Source organism: Lithobates pipiens, unplaced genomic scaffold (genome assembly GCF_037356315.1).
Source record: "Lithobates pipiens isolate NorthernLeopardFrog02 unplaced genomic scaffold, aLitPip1_a1.2 Scaffold_18, whole genome shotgun sequence".
In the NCBI taxonomy this organism is placed as follows: Eukaryota; Metazoa; Chordata; class Amphibia; order Anura; family Ranidae; genus Lithobates; species Lithobates pipiens.
Genome location: NW_027507758.1, coordinates 44,817,123 through 44,836,085, shown reverse-complemented (window position 1 = coordinate 44,836,085; position 18,963 = coordinate 44,817,123). Strand labels below are relative to the sequence as shown.

The following is an 18,963-nucleotide window of genomic DNA, read 5'->3' as shown; positions in this document are numbered from 1 at the left end:
TCTGCAGCCTCACTGTGCCAACAATGCAGCCTCACTGTGCAAATCTTCAGCCTCACTGTGCCCATCTGCAGCCTTGCCAGTGTTCATCAATGAAGCCTCACTGTGCCCACCAATGCAGCCTCACTGTGCCCATCAATGCAGCCTCACTGTGCCCATCAATGAAGCCTCACGGTACCCATCTGCAGCCTCATCAGTGCCAACAATGCAGCCTCTCTGTGCCCATTTCCAGCCTCATCAGTGCCCACACTGCAGCCTCACTGTGTCAACAATGCAGCCTCGTCAGTGCCCATCAATGCAGCTTCATTGTGCCCATTTGATTACACACAGTGGGTGTCTCCCATTGTGTCATGCAGCTGCAGTCTTAAAGTCTTAACTGTTTGGCGGCTGTCCACTGTAACAAAGTCCCACCTCCTCATCCGTGATAGACAGTCAACTAAATACTAATACAATGCTGGGAAATTGAATCAGTTTTTCTGCTATCATGGATGAAGAGGTGGGGCTTTGTTACAGTGAACGGCCACTGAGCAGTTAAGACTGCAGCTGCATGACACAACGGGAGACAGCCGCTGTTTGTGATTACACAAACGGAGGGAGGGAGAGGAGCATTTAGATCGGCCCTGGAAGCCCCAGGGCAGGCGGCCTACCGGGAAATTTCTCAGTATCCCGGTAGGCCAGTCCGGCACTGCTCCAGGCTGAATGGCAGTGCCCGTGAGCCCGCCGGTAAATGCAGGAGTATCCCGTGAGTCGCGGGAGACTTGAGATGTCTGCCTTTACTAAAAACTGCCTTAGCAGATAAGGGGCATCTGTAAATAAAAATAAACTGTGCAGCTTTGTATAAAGTTTCATAATGCGCTTGCTATGGGTGTAGGCCATTTATGTACCACATGAAGCCTGACTTAAATGTAGCGGCGGCTCCCGAAGAGCACGCCCTATGCGGTTTTTCCAAAGTTAAAGTTTGTCTAAACTGCAGTTTTGGTTTGGGTACAATTGTCTAAATTAGACTTCAGCATCAGTCTGACTGGACCGTGAGATGTTCAGCCTGGCCACAGGGGGCACTGTCTCTTCTGGCAGGCATGGAACTATGGTCTGGTTGGGTGCTTAAGTTACTCTCTCTCGGAGCCCGCCCACTGGGAGTGGCACTCTCGCTGTGCTTTCTGGGAGAGGGTACTTAAGATGCAGACGTCTTGTGGTTCGGGGTTCCGGTCCAGAATGATGTACTGACTTCATGGTCCTGGTCCTCCTGACCAGCCCCCAGGAAGGCTATGGCCTGGGGTGTGGATCCACCTGACTTTGATATTGAGGCTGGCTAGCCTGAGGCAAGGAAATGAAAAGAAGGATTCTGAGGTGGTTGGGTGCTGTCTCCGGTTCGGGAGAGACCCAGTGACTTCAAGCATTCCAGGGGAGGACTCTTCAGAAGAACACCATGTGTGGTTGGTTTCTTAGCAAGAGCCTGGAAGGGCTGAAGTAAACTAGAGAATCCGGTCTTGTGGATATCACCAAGCTGGCTGAAAGATTCAGGTGTCCTACAAGTGTTTCAAGTTTAGTTTTCCTACGTGTTCTACAACAACGTCTGTGGCAGAGACATTATCTTGTATGTTCTACAACAACGTCTGTGACAGAGACATTATCTTGTATGTTCTACAACAACGTCTGTGGCAGAGACATTATCTTGTATGTTCTACAACAACGTCTGTGGCAGTGACATTATCTTGTATGTTCTACAACAACGTCTGTGGCAGAGACATTATCTTGTATGTTCTACAACAACGTCTGTGGCAGAGACATTATCTTGTATGTTCTACAACAACGTCTGTGGCAGAGACATTATCTTGTATGTTCTACAACAACGTCTGTGGCAGAGACATTATCTTGTATGTTCTACAACAACGTCTGTGGCAGAGACATTATCTTGTATGTTCTACAACAACGTCTGTGGCAGTGACATTATCTTGTACGTTCTACAACAATGTCTGTGGCAGTGACATTATCTTGTACGTTCTACAACAACGTCTGTGGCAGAGACTTGTTCCTGAGTAAGCACCTTGTTGGCTGCTAGGCCTTTCGAGAGAAGGACTGTACAACCTGAGTGATCATCCAGTTGTGAATGGCTATTCTCTGGATGCAGTCAAAGTAAGCAAGCTCTTCAGCAAATTTGACTTTGACATTAAGAGTACCTGAACTTCCCTTTCCAACCCTCTGATCCCAATTCAAGAGACTGTCTGTTTCATTGTCTACGTTTTTGCAAATAAAACTCATTCAAGTGGATCTGTTGTCAGTCTCTAAATTACTGGGCCATCTACCACGGGAACCCCTAGACGTGCAACGAGGAGAACGGGAGGTAACAGTAAGCCCAAGTCTAACCAGCAGCTCTTTCGGGGGTTAGTGCTACATAAAAATTCCCAGGACGTTGTTAGGAGAGGCTTAACTGTTACTGGTGAACCATCACTAGAATGAGCACTCAAACGCTGAGCTTAAAACGATTACATCAGGGGAGAGAAATCGCATGTGAGGGGGTTTGAATCAGAGAAAGAACTCACTTCTCTGATGGTGAGCAGTAACAGCTAGGCCTCTCTTAGCAATGTCCTTAGCAACATCCTGGGAGTATTTCAGTCAGGCTTTAGGAGGTACTTAAATTTCCTTCACCTATAGCAAGAGTATTATTCAACTTTAATCAGAGATGCACCGTTTGTTTTTATTTACAGACATCCCTTATATCTTCATAGGTAGTTTTTGGAAAAGGTGAACTTCTCCTTTAATTATTACAGAATGCGTGTTTTACTGACATTATCTTTAAAACTCAAAGTACTTTATTTATAAAAAAACTTTATTTTCCTGTCACACAGATGTTAGTGTTTTACAGGCACTGTAATGGAGATTGTGTTGGTAGCAGAGGCTTATAAACATCCTCTGCACGGTATCTGGGCTTATTGTTTGCCCTCAGGCTCGGTGGGGAACAAAAGGCAGTGTGGCCCCTGTCTGTGAGTGAGGTACTGGGCCCCTCAGCCCCGCGCTCCCCCACACCTCACACTCCCCTCAGTTAATGCTACCGGGTTAGCCCTGCCTCTCCACCAAACTTAGGGCTCGGGCCCGCCCTTAATTGCGCATGGTTGGCAGCCAACAGCCTGCTGATTGGGCTTTCTAGGGAGCCCGAGCCACGCTGTCTTGGCCGTCCCGCCGTCTGATTGGCCGGGGCCGTTCGACACTGCTGGCGATTGGACGCTGGCCGCCGTCAGTCGGGGCTGTCTAGTCCTCTTCGTTATTTTCCGTCGCGGTCAGGCTGGGGATGCTGTGCAGCCTCCATAGTGTCTGCGGGGGAGCCGCCGCCACCACCGCTGAGCGCTGCGCACGAAGAAGGAGCGGAGGCGGCTTAAGCGCGCACTGGAGGCGGCCTGGCGGCTCTGGCCGGGCCTAGGGATCGCCTGTGGCGTGAGGAGGGGAAGGGGAGCCGAGGGCGGAGGAGGAGGCCGCACTGTGTCTGGGATGAGTGCGCCGCTCAGCCGGGACACTGACTGGTGAGTGAGGGAGGCGGGAGCTCCATCCGGGATATGTGTTCTGTCCTCGGGCTTCATCCACACCGAGACCAGTCATCCCCATCCCTGCCCAGTGTTATACTGAAAGGAGTCATCCCCATCCTGCACCCCCAGATCAAAGAAATCATCCCTGTTCTGCCCCCCCATCCCATGAGCAAAGGAGTCATCCCCATCCTGCAACCCCCCCCCCCGGATCACAGGAGTCATCCTCCTTTCCCTGCCCAGTGTTATACTGAAAGGAGTCATTCTCATCCTTTCCCCCCTCAGATCAAAGGAGTCATCCCCATCCTGCACCCTTCAGATCAAAGAAATCATCCCTGTCCTGCCTTCCCCCCTACCCTGAGCAAAGGAGTCATCCCCATCCTGCACCCCCCCAGATCAAAGGAGTCATCCCCATCCCTGGCCAGTGTTATACTGAAAGGAGTCATCCCCGTCCTGCCCCCCCCCCCCCCTCCCCAGAGCAAAGGAGTCATCCCAATCCCTGCCCAGTGTTAATTATACCAGTGTCCCATCCCCACACCAAGATCCAGAGAAGTCATCCCCATCCTGACACCCAGAGTAGGATCCGGGGGGGTCTCATCGCCATCCTTACAATAGAGTTATACCCAGAAGTGTCATCTCCACCCACATGCCTAGGCTAGGATCCATAGGAGTCTTCTCCACCCCTGTCCAGTGTTATATCCAGAAGTGTCATCTACATCCTTGCATACAATATTATTATAACTAGTTTAGGATACAGAGCAGTCATCCCCATCCATAGAGTTACTATAACTATACTGTAGGTGTCATCTCCATCCTTGTTGGTTTTATACCTGGAGCAGGGTCCTGAGATATCATCTTCATCCATACAGAATTTATATCTATAGCTTTAATCTCCATCCATAGTTATACCTGTACTGTAGGTGTCATCTTTGTCCTTACATGCAGTGTCATCTCCATCCTTGCATACGGAGTTATACCCAGAGGTATCCTCTCCATATTGTAATACTATATCCAAAACTGGATCCAGAGGTGTCATCTCTATCCATACAAAGGTATTATCCCTGGAGATGTCATCTCCATACATGCAGTGTTTACTTGGGTGTCATCCCCATCCATACATAGATATACCTAGAGGTGTCACCTCCATAGTGTTATACCCATTGTCTATTGTTCTGTATACTCGGCATTACAGTGTTATATATTCTCCAGTACTGTTCAGTGTTCTTTCCAGTATCCATTGTTATCCCGTACTACAATATTCTGTCCATTGTTATCCAATGTAACAATATGTGTATAGTGTTGTGTTCTACCCAGTGCTGTACCCATCCGCTGCTAGTCTTCTGTCTGAAGCCATTATTATTATTATTATTATTATTATTATTATTATTATTATTATTTATTTTTATTTCTTGTGTGTCCAGTCCTGCAGTGCTGTGATCTCTCAGTATCCATTGTTGTGCAGTGTTCTATGTATCCGGTACTATGTACAGTGTCCTGTGTGTTAGGTGCTGTTCTGTTCAATGTCTGATGCTTTATTCACTGTAACATTCTGTGCTGCAGTTTTATATTTGGTGTCGCATTCTAAACCTCCATCCTTTCAAGCATAGCAGCAAGTGAAGTTGGTGGACAGAATGCAGCCACAATCCAGTTAGTCTCTCCCCCCCCCCCCCCTTTTTTTTTTTTTTTTTTTTTTTTTTTTTTTTTTTGTGTGTCTCTATTTACATTTTTAAACGTGCATTCATACTCCCATTGCTCCATCCGTATTCCTGTCCCAGGTGTTCTGGAGAGAAAACAAAAAGATTCCTGTTGGAAAAGTTGAACTGTGGTGGATGTTGTGCTGTGCGTCTAATAATTGTTGCACACTCTATGGAATGGGATGATTACAGTTTTTTATTTTTTCTGACCGTTACTCTGCTATTGCAGCGGCATTTTTAATTTAAATGGTCACGGCTGTATTGCTGAATCTTTGTTTTATTTAGTTTGTTTTTTCTAACCCAAATTGGTTACATATAGCAAGATCTGTCTGTGTGTACTTCACCCAGTTTTTTTTTTTTCCACTGTTAAAGAAGGGCTCTCTGCTCAGTTGTTTGTGTGCTGGTATTGCTGCCGCTCATCTCCCTGTACCTATTGGTATGTGGCCATCACACTCGGAAAGCAAATTAATATTCAAAAAAGGTTTTCTTTTTAAATGGTCTTTTATTTTTTTATTTACGGTACCTTCTCCTGTTGCCCTGGATGAATGTGCATTTATATCTAAACCACAAATTGTACTTGCACTACTTTTTATGTTGTGATCCTCTAATTGTCTATATCCACATCACTGAATGCATGTGTGATATCACAGGTTGACATATAAATTGTATGGCAATGCACATGGGGGTGTGTTTTATTTATTTATTTATATATATATATATATATATATATATATATATATATATAATTTATTATAATATTCCTGGGGTCCTCCGCGTTGCTCCTCCTCTTCTCCAATGCCCCCACGGAGAGCCACTCTTCATGGGGGCACTTGTGCAGGTGCGCGCCTGAGTCCTGCTGCTGCTTCCACTGACTCAGACAGTGGGAGTTGGGCCCGTGTCGCTGGATTTGATTGACCACATCGACAGACAATGGCTCCTGCTGCTGTGCTCGTCCCTGTCGATGGAACAATCTGGTGAAAGAAAAACCATGAGGGTTTACAACCCCTCTAATGCTGGCTGCTCGGTGATCTATTGTTGCCGGTGGATAAATCCTCTTGCTGGGGTGGATTGAGGCTCTATTGTTGGCTATAGGGAAACTATTTTACTGCTTGTTTGTTTTTTGTTATTAAATTCAATACAAAAATTCTCTAAAAGGGGTGATGCTGAGAGGTGAATGTGGATCCAAGGAATGGTGCTCAAAGGTAGGTAGGGACAAGGGGTGACTCGGGAGATAGTATCTGATTCTGCACCCAGTCAAATCCCTGTATATATTGGTGTTAGGGGTGCACCGATTGGGTTTTTTGGTGCTGAAACCAATACAGAAAAAATGAAAAATACACTACACAAGACCAAAAACCGATACAAAAAAAATGTATACAGGAGATGGTCAGAGACTGGGGGCATGGTACAGGACAGGAGGTGGTCAGAGACTGGGGACTGCCTGTGTGTTCCCAGTGCAGCCTCTCCCTTGCAGGGAGAGGAGAGCTGCCGCCGCCAGGTTGATTAGAGCGCCGGGGACATCACAGCTTTCATTTCAATAGCTGTGTGTTCCCTGCCACGTGCCGTCACATACAGCCCCTCCCCCTTGTCCGGGAACCTTGATGGACAGATCACCCGTCCCAGGATTGGATGGGTGATCGGTCTCTCAAAGTGCCCGGGCGAGGGGCTGTATGGGACAGCGTGCGGCGGAGAACACAGCTATTGAAATGAAAGCTGTGATGTTCCCGGGACTCCTGTAATGGGTGGCACAAGCGGCGGGGGGCAGTGCCCCATCTCGCCCCATTTTCAACTCCATTATCGGCCTTTTTTCTCTTTCAGCAAATGGCTGAAAAGGCCATTTTCGGTCAATATGTTTCGGTGCATCCCTAATTAGTGTGTCTATAATTTAGTACTGGACACATCGATGCAGTGCATAGTCATAATACTTGTGCAGCAATGTGAAAATGGTGAAAGAAATGCGGTCACGGGTTAGAGCGTTTTGTACACAAAGCCACCTTGTCGCACGCTGAATATTCATATAAGTATGCACTCCAACATCACAGTTAATCAGATATGTGCTGTCGATTGCATTACTGATCGCATATGTATCCCACTAACTTTCTCCCTCACGCAGATCACCTGATCTCTGGAGATGGGTATCTTGTATTGCTGAATGTTTGCTCACCATTTGAAATGTTTTTTTTCAAGTTTTTATATGAACTAGATTACTGATTTAGCATTTTGTCTCTTCCTTTTGTTCAGCACTATGGGAGATGACGGTGCTGTGTATAATTAATAGTAATGATCAGATGTCTTTGAATCTCTAGTACAAGAGCTTTGTTCCTTAGATCTCTCTCTCGCTCTAATGTTTTCTGCCTAAATCTATTGCATCCTGTCTTCTCTGCTCCTCTATGCATAGTAAATGAAGAGTACATTGCAGGCTCCCCTGCAGCAGCATCCAATGTATAGATAGGTCCGTCTGTCAAACAATATCTATCAGTGAAGATGTACAGTACAGAAATTAATGATATTTTATTTTCTGCAGCTAGATTGCCTGCTGCTCGTTTTCTGGTTGGATAAGTAATCTTAGGTTTTGGGTATTTTAAATTTCTCTTTTGCAGCAGGGCTGTAACATGTAGCTGACATAAGAAAAATAATGAAATCGATTTATCGTAACTGGGCAGGAAGTCATAGAGCATGGGTTATATGTTGCAGCCCTCTGGTAATTGGATACTGGCAAAATTGCACCCTTCTAACCCTGTTGCCTGGCACTTCTATCAAGGGCTAACTTCTTAATGTGTGAGGGCTCGCTATCAGTTTCTGGCTTGGTAATCCTCGATATGCATCTTTGGAATTGTACCTGGGCCCTGCAACAGTGGGGTCAGTGTGTAATCATTTGGCACTGACAATGTAGTTGACCACAGAATGCTGTACAGGTCTAGGGTCTTCAATCCTATGGCACTCAGATCCTGAAGACTCCTTCAGGGGTATGCCCACCATGGTGGGTCTAGTTTGGTCCTCACTGAGAACCTGCAACGTGGATATGTTGAAGCTTATTACGTACCACTAATTTTTTATTTTTTCATTCCAACATCTCTGCTTGGAGCCACTGTACTAACAATCTCCCCTGCTGTGCTATTGTGTTTTTGATGGGGGTGGCCTCGCTGCCAGATCACTCTGGTCAGATCGGGAGCAGGTTGTAGTTTTCCAGCATGCACGGCTGGCTTCTGTCAGACCGACTGCCATTCACACGTGTGGAATGTTGGCCTCCTTTTTATTGAATTGTCCATTGTCGCCCAACATTTGGCTCGTATTTACTAGACTTTAGTCGGGGTTCTCTTGTATGGTGACCAGGTCCTGTTTTTACTTGTGGGGTGATCACTTATTGTGTTATCCCCTTCTGTAGGGGTCCATACTAGGCACTACATGTGAATGGAACAGGAACGTGCTGCATGTAATTGTGCGATTCACATCCAGTTGTGCTGTATGACTTTAGTCCATGCACTGTTTTTGGAAATGCACTGCAATCGGATTACATGCTATCTTGCACGGGCAAGAGCACTGTTTGCAGCCGGCGTTTTGCGGGGGGGATGATTAAATTTGCACTGACGCTCTCTGCAGATTGCAAGGGCAGTGCGCTTTGAATGCGTTGAGGGAAACTGGCAGAGAATCTATCTTGGTGGTAGGTATTCTTAAGTTTACCTTTTTCAAACTTGGTGGGTTTTTCCGCACACAGGGCTTCTGCTTGAGTGGTAAAGTGCCATGCTAATTGATGCATTTCCACCTGCCATGTCTGCTGGTCTCTTGGCTACCTGATGTCCTGGAGTTGTGCCTCTGGAACATCAGTCAGAGTCTTGGGTTATCGTGACTCCCTTCTTGGCCATACTAATACTCGCTCATTCCACATCCTTTACAGAAGTACCCCACAGGGGATCCCTTCATCTTGGCAATTGCAGAGACAAGGCGTAGAAAAGCTAAAAAAAAAAAAAAAAAAAAAAAAAGGAACATGTGTGCTACCGAAGGCACTGAGGAAAACCAGCTCAGGGTGATGGCTTTTTGACTTGTCGCATAGATTTGAACTGCTGCCATTAAAGAGAATGGCCTGCGACTTGTGCAACTTTGGACAGTAATGTCACATTAGGCCAGGTTCACTCTTGTGACTTTTATAGCTGGCCTTACAACTGTAAAATTTTATTCAAAAGATGTCCTGATTTTTAGAACATTAATTTTTGGTTGCCTAAGAGTTAACGGGGACAATTCAACAGTAGTTTTTAACTAAAATGTGTAGAGAAAATTGAAGGACAGGGATGGAAATGTTTTCAATTCTAATTGGAACTAACTGACTTCTCATTGAGTTTGCTCCCAAATGAGAACAATTTATTGCTGTTGAAACCTAGGCCTTAAAGGATGGGGGGCAATGCTAACCGCACCTGGAGGGCCTACTTTGGCTGGTGCAAATGCAGGTACCCCATTCCGTTCTTCCCATTTGGCTTTCCTCCAGTCGGGCTAAGACCAACACCTGGGACAGGGACAGGTTTCTGCCTTCTCCACACTATCCAGAAATCTTTAGCTTTGCACTTTGTTGTCCAAGACCTCTATACAGGAAGTTACTAATGTTAAACACACACTCTGACCTCCTGTGTCTCCATGGGATCTGAATCTGGTGCTTTTGCTTCTTCTGAAATATCTTTAAACCAATTTAGGATTTCCCATTGTTGATTTTTACGGATAACGTGGCCTTTTTGTTGGTGGCCATTACCTCCTTCAGGTGTGTCTCCATGTTGGGGGCTGACAAGGTGGTCCAGAGGCCCAGACACTTCTTCCTAACCAATGTAGCCTCTTCATTTCAACTCTGTGAGGACATTGTGCTCGCTTTAAAAAAAATAAAAATAAAGTTTTTTTTTTTTTTTTTTTTTTTTTTCCCTTGGCGTAACTGTTTGACAGGACACTAGTAGAGTCTGGAGTCCAAGCTTGGAGAATTGCCTTTACACCAAACACCTTACCTCCTTTTTCCTTTTTTTCTTCTTCCTTGACTGCACCACCAGACTGGTTATCTGGAGCCTGGTCATTCTTCTTTTGGGGGAGGGGGGGGGGGGCATTAGTTGTAAAAGCCTATTCTCGGGCCTCTGTTTTGAATGATTATCTAGCAAGATCAACCAATGGTTTCTTTATAATAGACATTTTATATTTGATGTTATACATTGCCTATCACCTCCCTGCCTGTATAGGGGTCACAACAACATCTTTGGAAAGAGTCCTTTTGTTCTCCCTGAAGGTCGCAGGTGTCAACATCCTGGTTCCTCTTCCAGCATTGCTAGTTGGCTCAGGGAAGTTCATTTCCAGAGCTTATGCCATCAAGGAAAAGGGTTCTTCCACTCCCTATTAGGGCCTATTACATCTGATCTGTAGGTGTTTCCTGGATCTCCCAGACCAGAATTTACTGGTGTGTGTTTTGTGTGTGTGTTTTCTTTGTAGGCTATTTTTAGTTTTAATTCTGAGAAATGAATTCCGGGGTTTATTTATTTTAGGTCTCATGTTTGCAAAATGAATGACGATTAAATAAGAAGTATATTTGTTTTTTGCACAATTGAAATGGCCACCAGGTGATCATTTGCTTGTTAACTAGGACAGTCTTCCCAGTGCATTATGGCAAAATTATTTCCTCTCATGATACTATATCAGCTGTCATTTTCTGCATCAGTGCAACAGTAAATTTACCCAGAAAATGATATGCCTTTCCTTGTGGACAGGGATGTGTGTGATGTGCCGATACCACAGAATACCTTTTTTATTTTTTTTTATTTTTTTAAGAGGTCTAGTGGAGTCCATACTTTGATGGGTCAGGGCTGTTTTGCCAGCAAAAGAGGACCTATTCAATATTAGGTGGGTGGTCATAAAGTTCTGACTCTTCAGCATGTGTGTATGCACTTTGTCCTGGTTTTTATGTGCTGTAGATCCAGAGTTAGCGTGGTTGATACTGTAAGGGGCACCTGTGGACTAAAGTTGAATAATGCCCTTCTTCTTATAGGTGTAGACCTATTGCGTACCTCCTGAAGCCTCGCCAAGAGAGGGCATCATCCCATCCTGCCTTGTTGCTAGGATCTTGATAGATGTAATAATGGCTAATAGTTGTAATGTCCTAGCAACAAGGCAGGATAGGATGATGCCTTCTCTGGATGTTTTTTTTACATTTTATTTATTTTTCAGGCTTGGGTAGGTATGTAGTGAAAGCTGTGGGTGTGTTTTTTTTATTTTTTTTGAGCACCCCTTAACCACTTGCCTACCACACTTTTACTGCATCAGGTCAGCTCTATTGCATGAAACGATGTACCTGTACATCATTTTGTGTAATAGACACTGAGGGGGCGTGCGCATGCTGATTGGACACAGTATGCCAATTAGCGGGCCTGGCCACCCACGATCATTCCCCAGAGAGGCAGAACAGTGATCTGCCTATGTAAAGAAGACAGATCCCTGTTCTGACAGGGAAGGAGGAGATCTTGTGTTTCTGCCAAGCAGGGACACCAATCTGTCTTCATCCAGTCAGACCATCCCCCACACAGTTAACCCTTTTATCACCCCCTGTTAACCCCTTCCCTGCCAGTATTGGTACAGAAACAGTGCATATTTTTAGCAATGATCACTGTAATGTCACTGGTTCCCAAAAAATTGTTGGGTGTCTGATTTGTGTGCTGCAATCCTGCTAAAGATCGCTGCTATTACTAGTGAAAAAAAACCCAAAAAACGTAAAATGGCATAAAAATATCCCATAGTTTGTAGACGCGATAACTTTCGCGCAAACCAATCAATATATATGCTTATTGGGATTTTTTTTATTTTTTACCAAGAATATGAAGCAGAAAGCATATTGGCCTAAATTGGGGTGTGTGTGATATATTATACTGTCTGTCCTGTGTGACCGCATACCCGGCAACTTGTGTGGCCGTCCCCCCCTAGCAACCTCTGCTTCACCCTGCATCTCCTCTTTCCTCGGGTTCATGTCTGCTCCCTCCCTTGCTTCTCCTCTTGGCCAATCCTATCCCAGGACCCGCTTCCTTATCGACAATTGGCAGGGTGGAGAATCAGGAAGACAATAGCAGAGAAACCTGATGGGGTTTTTTTTTTTTTTTTTTTTTTTTTCCACACAAGCGGGTGGCCTCGGGTTACAGTGCTCTGCGCACCAAGCCCACCCAGGTTTTTTTTTTTTTTTAAGCTAGTTAAAGCCTCTGGCTCTAAACGTGCTTTAAAAAAAAAAAATTATAATTTGGAATCCATGCGTCCGGTGCCCTGCATGTAGATTAGGGCTGTCGCCTATGCCTGAAAATGTTAATTGCGATGTACATGTTGCATATCCCTGTACATGCCGGAATGAGAGCAATAATTCTAGCATCAGACCTCCTTCGTAACGCCAACTGGTGACCTATAGGGGGCTTTTAATGCATTGCCTATGGAAACTTATAGGGTACGGAAGCTTGTCGCCATTTCACGGAGGCATGCACATTTTAAGGTGTGACATGGAGTATCTATTTACTCGGTGAAGCCTCGGCTTTTCTATTTTTTATCAAATTTTAGTAGTTTATTGCATTTTTGTGTCCTAAAAATAACTTTAACGTGTGTGGTGGGGTGTTTTTTTTTTTTTTTTTTTTTTTTTATCCCCTGAAAGTGTTTCCTAGACCTTTTTGGGAAGAAAGTGTGTTACAGAAATATTGAAACTGACATTCTTTTAATCTCTAGGGTGACTTTGTGCTACATAAGTTTTGTCATAAATGTTGAAATTAAAGCTTTGTTTATAAAAAAACAAAACAAAACAAAAACTGACTCCTAACGTAGTTCACTGATGCTTCCTCCAGCTTGCTAACAGTCCATACAGTGGTGGGGGCAGAAAGCTGGAGGACGTATCTGCAGGAGCCGGACATTGCACCCACCATTCCACTCATCCATTGCAGTCTTCTATAGGAAAAATTTAATGCACCCCCCCCCCCTCCCCCCCTTTCCTGAAGGCCTCTGTGGTCTGTTACTTCTGTATACTTCCCCAGGCTTTGTTGTAAAAGTTTTTTTTTTTTATAGCAGGCTTCAGATGTTGCTTGGCATCTGAGGGTACCGTGATATCCTCTGTCTCGTGATCACGCAATATGTTTAATTCACCATCTGGTTCAACCTGCATTAACAATTAATCAGATTACAATTAAAAAAAAAAAAAAAAAAAAAAAAAGAAGCTGGCTGACGATTTTCTGCTGTTCTGAAATCCTGTGGGCAGATGCAGCCACATTTGATAACATTATCCTCGTCTGATGCGAGTTATATAAAAGTTTGCTGAACGGATGTGAAATCAGGGTAATGAGTATGAAATGACATGCCTTGCTTTATTTTTGATTACAACCCCCTTCTTCCTTTTTTATTTTTTATTTTTATTTTTTTTCCCTCTCTTTTCTTTTATGCTGACCATTACCAGTTTACTTTTTAGCATGTGTTTGGTCTTTTACAAATGCTGTGCTATGCAGTGATCTGTAGAAACAAAGTACTAAGGGTGTGTGTGTGTGTGTGTGTGTGTGTGTGTGTGTGTGTGTGTGTGTATAGATCGGTCAGTCCACTTCCCCTCCGACATGTTGTCCCGGAGTGACCGGGTATCGTGGCTCTGGCGCTGTGATTAGCCGGAGCTGCAGTGGCGTCACTCCACGCATGCGCGGGAACAACACAATACATCTGAAGTAACGGCATATGGCGCCACTGCTTCAGTTGTCTTAAGTGCGCATGCCGCATGACGTCGGCACATGCAAATACAGGGATATCTCCTAAACTGTGCAGGCTTAATATAGGCTTACCTGTAACATAAGGTTGTAAACAAGGGTTTACAACCACTTTAAGTGGTTAAGGGATGAATAAAAAAAAAAAAAAAATCGTTATACTTGTCTGCTCTGTGCAAAGGTATTGTGCTTATTGGTCTCCTAAAGCGGAGGTCCACCCTAAAGTGGACCTTCTGCTCATTGGAATCACCCCCCCCCCCCCTCCGGCGCCACAATTGGCACCTTTCAGGGGGGAGGGGGGTGCAGGTACCTGTACAGTACAGGTATCTGCACCCACTTCCGGGATAGCTCTCTGCGGAAAGGGGCATAGATTACGCCCCTTTCCGAAAGACCCCCGCTGCCTGCTGGGAAACACACAGATCCCAGAGGCAGCGGGTCCATCCTTATTGCGCAGCGCGACTCGCGCATGCGCAGTAGGGAAGCGGGAAATGAAGCCGAAAGGCTCCACTTCCTGATTCCCATACCCAAGATAGAGGCGGCAGCACCCGAGAGACGATCGAGAGATCGGCTTTGGGTGCCGACATCGCGGGCGCGCTGGACAGGTAACTGTCACTATTTTAAAAGTCAGCAGCTGCAGTATTTGTAGCTGCTGGCTTTTTAAAAAAAATAAACGCGGACTCCCTCTTTAACTCCTCTTCTGGGACCCCCTGTCGATGCTCTCATCTTCTGTGAGTGCCCCCATAGCAGCTGGCTTGTGTCCATAGACATACACAGTGTGGTTCGGCCCCTACCTGAATCCTTCCTCGCAGGATTTAATTCCTTCCTCGCAGGATTTAATTCCTTCCTCGCAGGATTTAATTCCTTCCTCGCAGGATTTAATTCCTTCCTCGCAGGATTTAATTCCTTCCTCGCAGGATTTAATTCCTTCCTCGCAGGATTTAATTCCTTCCTCGCAGGATTTAATTCCTTCCTCGCAGGATTTAATTCCTTCCTCGCAGGATTTAATTCCTTCCTCGCAGGATTTAATTCCTTCCTCGCAGGATTTAATTCCTTCCTCGCAGGATTTAATTCCTTCCTCGCAGGATTTAATTCCTTCCTCGCAGGATTTAATTCCTTCCTCGCAGGATTTAATTCCTTCCTCGCAGGATTTAATTCCTTCCTCGCAGGATTTAATTCCTTCCTCGCAGGATTTAATTCCTTCCTCGCAGGATTTAATTCCTTCCTCGCAGGATTTAATTCCTTCCTCGCAGGATTTAATTCCTTCCTCGCAGGATTTAATTCCTTCCTCGCAGGATTTAATTCCTTCCTCGCAGGATTTAATTCCTTCCTCGCAGGATTTAATTCCTTCCTCGCAGGATTTAATTCCTTCCTCGCAGGATTTAATTCCTTCCTCGCAGGATTTAATTCCTTCCTCGCAGGATTTAATTCCTTCCTCGCAGGATTTAATTCCTTCCTCGCAGGATTTAATTGACAGCAGCAGAAGCCAATGGCTCTTGCTGCTGACTGTTCAGAGAGAGACTGCCGTAGACTGACACAACACTGGATCAAGACATGAGGTGGGGTTGAGGGATCAATGCTGCTACTGGGACTTTATTTTTTATTTTTTTGTTAACCTTTTTAATTCAGGGAATGCATTAACGTAAAAAAAATGTCTTTGCTTTTGGAACCACTGGTAAACAATTTGCGTTCTATTATTCTTGGCGCCTGTAAAGCATTGCACCAGTGATCAGCAGGTCTTCTGTAGATCTGTCAGTGTATCTGTCATCCTGTACCGTCAGGCAGATACAGTCTAATAGGAATAATCAATGAACTACAACAGCGCTGTGGTAGTTCATTGAGAACTACAAGCTGCCAACTGCGAAGGATAGGGCCTGTAGTTCATTCATGCACAAAGCTAGGATTTTAATGTGTGACAGCTAGTACAGGGAACGTCTCCCCGTTCTACTGTCGGAGGGGCACTGGGCAGCAGCTGCTGCATTGTGAACATGTTCCCAAAGGTGAACTTATTCAAAGTGAAAATTTTTCTTTGAATGTGAACATGCTCTACTCTAGTAAGGCTGCATTCACATTTGCACGTCTCCCAAAGTCTTCCAGTGCGCCTTTTTTGGAGCGTGATTTTGACTTGTGGTGCAATTTTTATTCCGACTTTACATTCTTTGGAACAGTGGCGCACCTAAGTAGTCCAGGAACCTTTTTGAAGTCCCTGTGACTTTAGGTCGCACCAATTTGAACGGGTGCCATTGATAAGAATGGGGCTGCAACTTGTCATGCGACTTTGATGTCCTAAGTGGCATGACAAATCACACAAGTGTAAATGGAGCCTAAATCAACTCGTTCTTTGTTACGGGTGAGGTGAGACATCAAGTCTCTAAGCTCAATGTATGTTATAAATGACTGTAGAGTGTAACTGTGTGTGTGGTTCTTTCCTGTTATGTTGCCCTGGCTGAACAGTTCTGCATCAAATAAAGTTGTGACTGATCCAATGGGAACTTTTCCTGCTGTCACTTCATTATCTTTGCTCAAATGCACACAATGAAGAGCTGGGTTCAGACAGACTTGGGGGCAGTCTCTGGAAAGGGTGTCTCCTGACTCCATGTACTTACCTGCAGCCAGAAAGAATACCCAGAACTTTTGGGTATGGGAGCCATGTCACCTCCTGGGCATGGGAACCATGAAAATAAAGATTCTTAACTTCTGTGGTAAATAAGCCTCAGTGTTCCTCTAATTTTAGAGGGTGTTGAGAACTACTTAGCAAATGGGCATGAGCTCAGGCATGTTCAGATCCTTGTCTAAGCCCACCTGAGCGATCCCGCCAGGAAGCTGTCATTTCCTGCCCCACAACCACATGTATATGTGTAGAGTGGGGAATGCCTCGGCCACTTATGATTGGCAGTGCGCAGTGACCGCTTCCTGGACTGGGATCTGAACGCAACTAAGCTCATCTCTGCTTGCAAAGTAAGCAATTGCTGTTTTGCCAGGGAAGTGTTACGTTTTTTGACTTGTGGAATTTTATTTTACGAACTACTTATCATAAGGATATTTTGTACCTCCCCCCCCCCCCCCTTTTTTTTTTTTTTTTTTTTTTTTTTTTTTTTGTTTGTGCTTATTTTTCTAAACCTATTTATTGTCTTTGTCTGCAGGTTTCATGGCAGAACTCTGAATAAAGTGTTTGTTTGCACTGGAAGTGGAGACATCTTCTTAACTTGCACTTGTCATCTCGTTGCCTTGGAGCAATAAAAGCCACCTTGCACTTGAGCATAGAAGCTCTTCAGCACTTAGAAATGTGTGGACTGGCTAGACTACGCTAAGGGTCAACTCTTTGTCTGGACTGGAGAGCTGCAGGATCTCACAATGAGGACTGTGATGAAGAAATAATTACGGTAGGTGTATAAGAATGGGGATGGGTGCAAGAGGGAACAAATAAGTCGGTTACTTAACTCTGTAGAAATTGAAAGATTATCGCCACTCCTTTTCAAATGTTCGCAAGCTAGCAATGTTTAGGCATTTGTACAACTTGAGGGGCGTGTTACACAGGAATCCTGCCATAACAGAATAATGCAAGCTTCAATTGCTGACTTTGTAAAAAAAATGCTACCCTGTTTCCCCCAAAAATAAGACCTAGTGTGATTGTCGGTGATGGCTGCAATATAAGCCCTAGTTAAAGTCCTTGTAGGTCTTATTTTCAGGGAAACAGTGTAGGGCTTATTTGGGGGGTAGGGCTTATTGCAGCCATCACTGACAATCACGCTAGGCCTTATTTTTGGGGAAACGGGGGAGTTGCCTGACTTTCTTTGGTTTTATTCTTTTGAGTTACTAATCTGAAAAAAGCAGGCCGAAAGTGAGCTCAGAGCAAAGTCAGATCCCTCCATAAAGAGTACCTGTCACTGTATTTTACTGTCACAAGGTATGTTGGCAATAAAAGGGATGTGTTTTTTAGTTTTAGTTTTTTTTTTTTTTTTTTTTGCGCCCCATCCCTCTGTCTCAGAAGGAAACGCATATGTAATTCGCACCTGCAAATGTTAAGTGTTCCAATCGCACATGTGAGGTATCGCCATGATCGTTACAGCAAGAGCAGTAATTATAGCACAAGACCTTTTTCGCCCCCACACACAGTTAAGCCTCATACACACGATCGGACTTTGTACAAACTTTCTTGTGGATTTTTGTACAAAGGGTGTTTTTTAGGCAACAAACACGAACGTAGTGGTGATTCAACGTACTGACGACCTTTCATAAGGACGTTCAATTACTTCAGCGCCACCCTTTGGTTAACGTCTATTTTGCTGTCAGATCTTTTGCATTGGTTCTGAGCATGCGTGTTTGTACTTTGTACAAAAGTCTGATTGGTTTTGTGTACACACGATCAGACTTTGCTCCATCGGACTTTTGTTGCCAGAAAGTTTGTCCGTTCGTACAGCCAACAAAAGTCAGATGAAAGTTTGTCTGATGGAGTGTACACATGGTCGGATGTTGCCTTAAAACGGCTAATTTGCATGCATGTTGTCAAAAAGTCCAATCGTGTGTACGGACCTTTAGAATCACTCCCCAGGACATACTTAACCCCTGCGCTGCCCCCTAGTGGTTAACTCCTTCTCTGCCAGTGTCATTTACCCAGGAATCTGTGCATTTGTATAGCACTGATTACTGTATAAATGACAATGGTCCCAAAAATGTGTCAAATGTCCGCTGTGCCCCCCATAATGTCGCAGTCACGATAAAAACCGCTGATCGCCACCATTACTAGTAAAAAAACTAAAACATGCCATAAAACTATCCCCTTTTTTGTAAACGCTATAACTTTTGTGCAAATCAAACGCTTATTGCGATATTTTTTGGGGGAAAAAAAAATGTAGAATACGTATCAGCCTAAACTGAGGGAAAAAGCTTATATATATATATATATATATATATATATAATTTTTGGGGAATATTTATTATAACAAAATGTGAAAAGAATGTTTGTTTTATTTTTTTTGTTTATAGTGCAAAAAATAAAAACCGCAGGGGTGATCAAATGCCACCAAAAAGCTCTAT

At 44.5% G+C, this 18,963-nt stretch overlaps 1 protein-coding gene across 3 annotated transcripts in view; it reads left to right on the top strand.

The window, feature by feature from the left end:
* The first annotated feature begins 3,061 nt into the window (after positions 1-3,061).
* SOCS5 (suppressor of cytokine signaling 5) overlaps positions 3,062-18,963 on the top strand; it is a 297,792-nt gene continuing 281,890 nt past the window's right edge. Inside the window, exons 1-2 of one of the 3 annotated variants that reach the window (XM_077485640.1) lie at positions 3,062-3,512; positions 17,070-17,309. The gene's annotated coding sequence lies outside the window, so the exon portion shown is untranslated. The remainder of the gene's footprint in view (positions 3,513-17,069; positions 17,310-18,963) is intronic. The other 2 variants (XM_077485642.1, XM_077485641.1) reach the window with 2 other exon arrangements.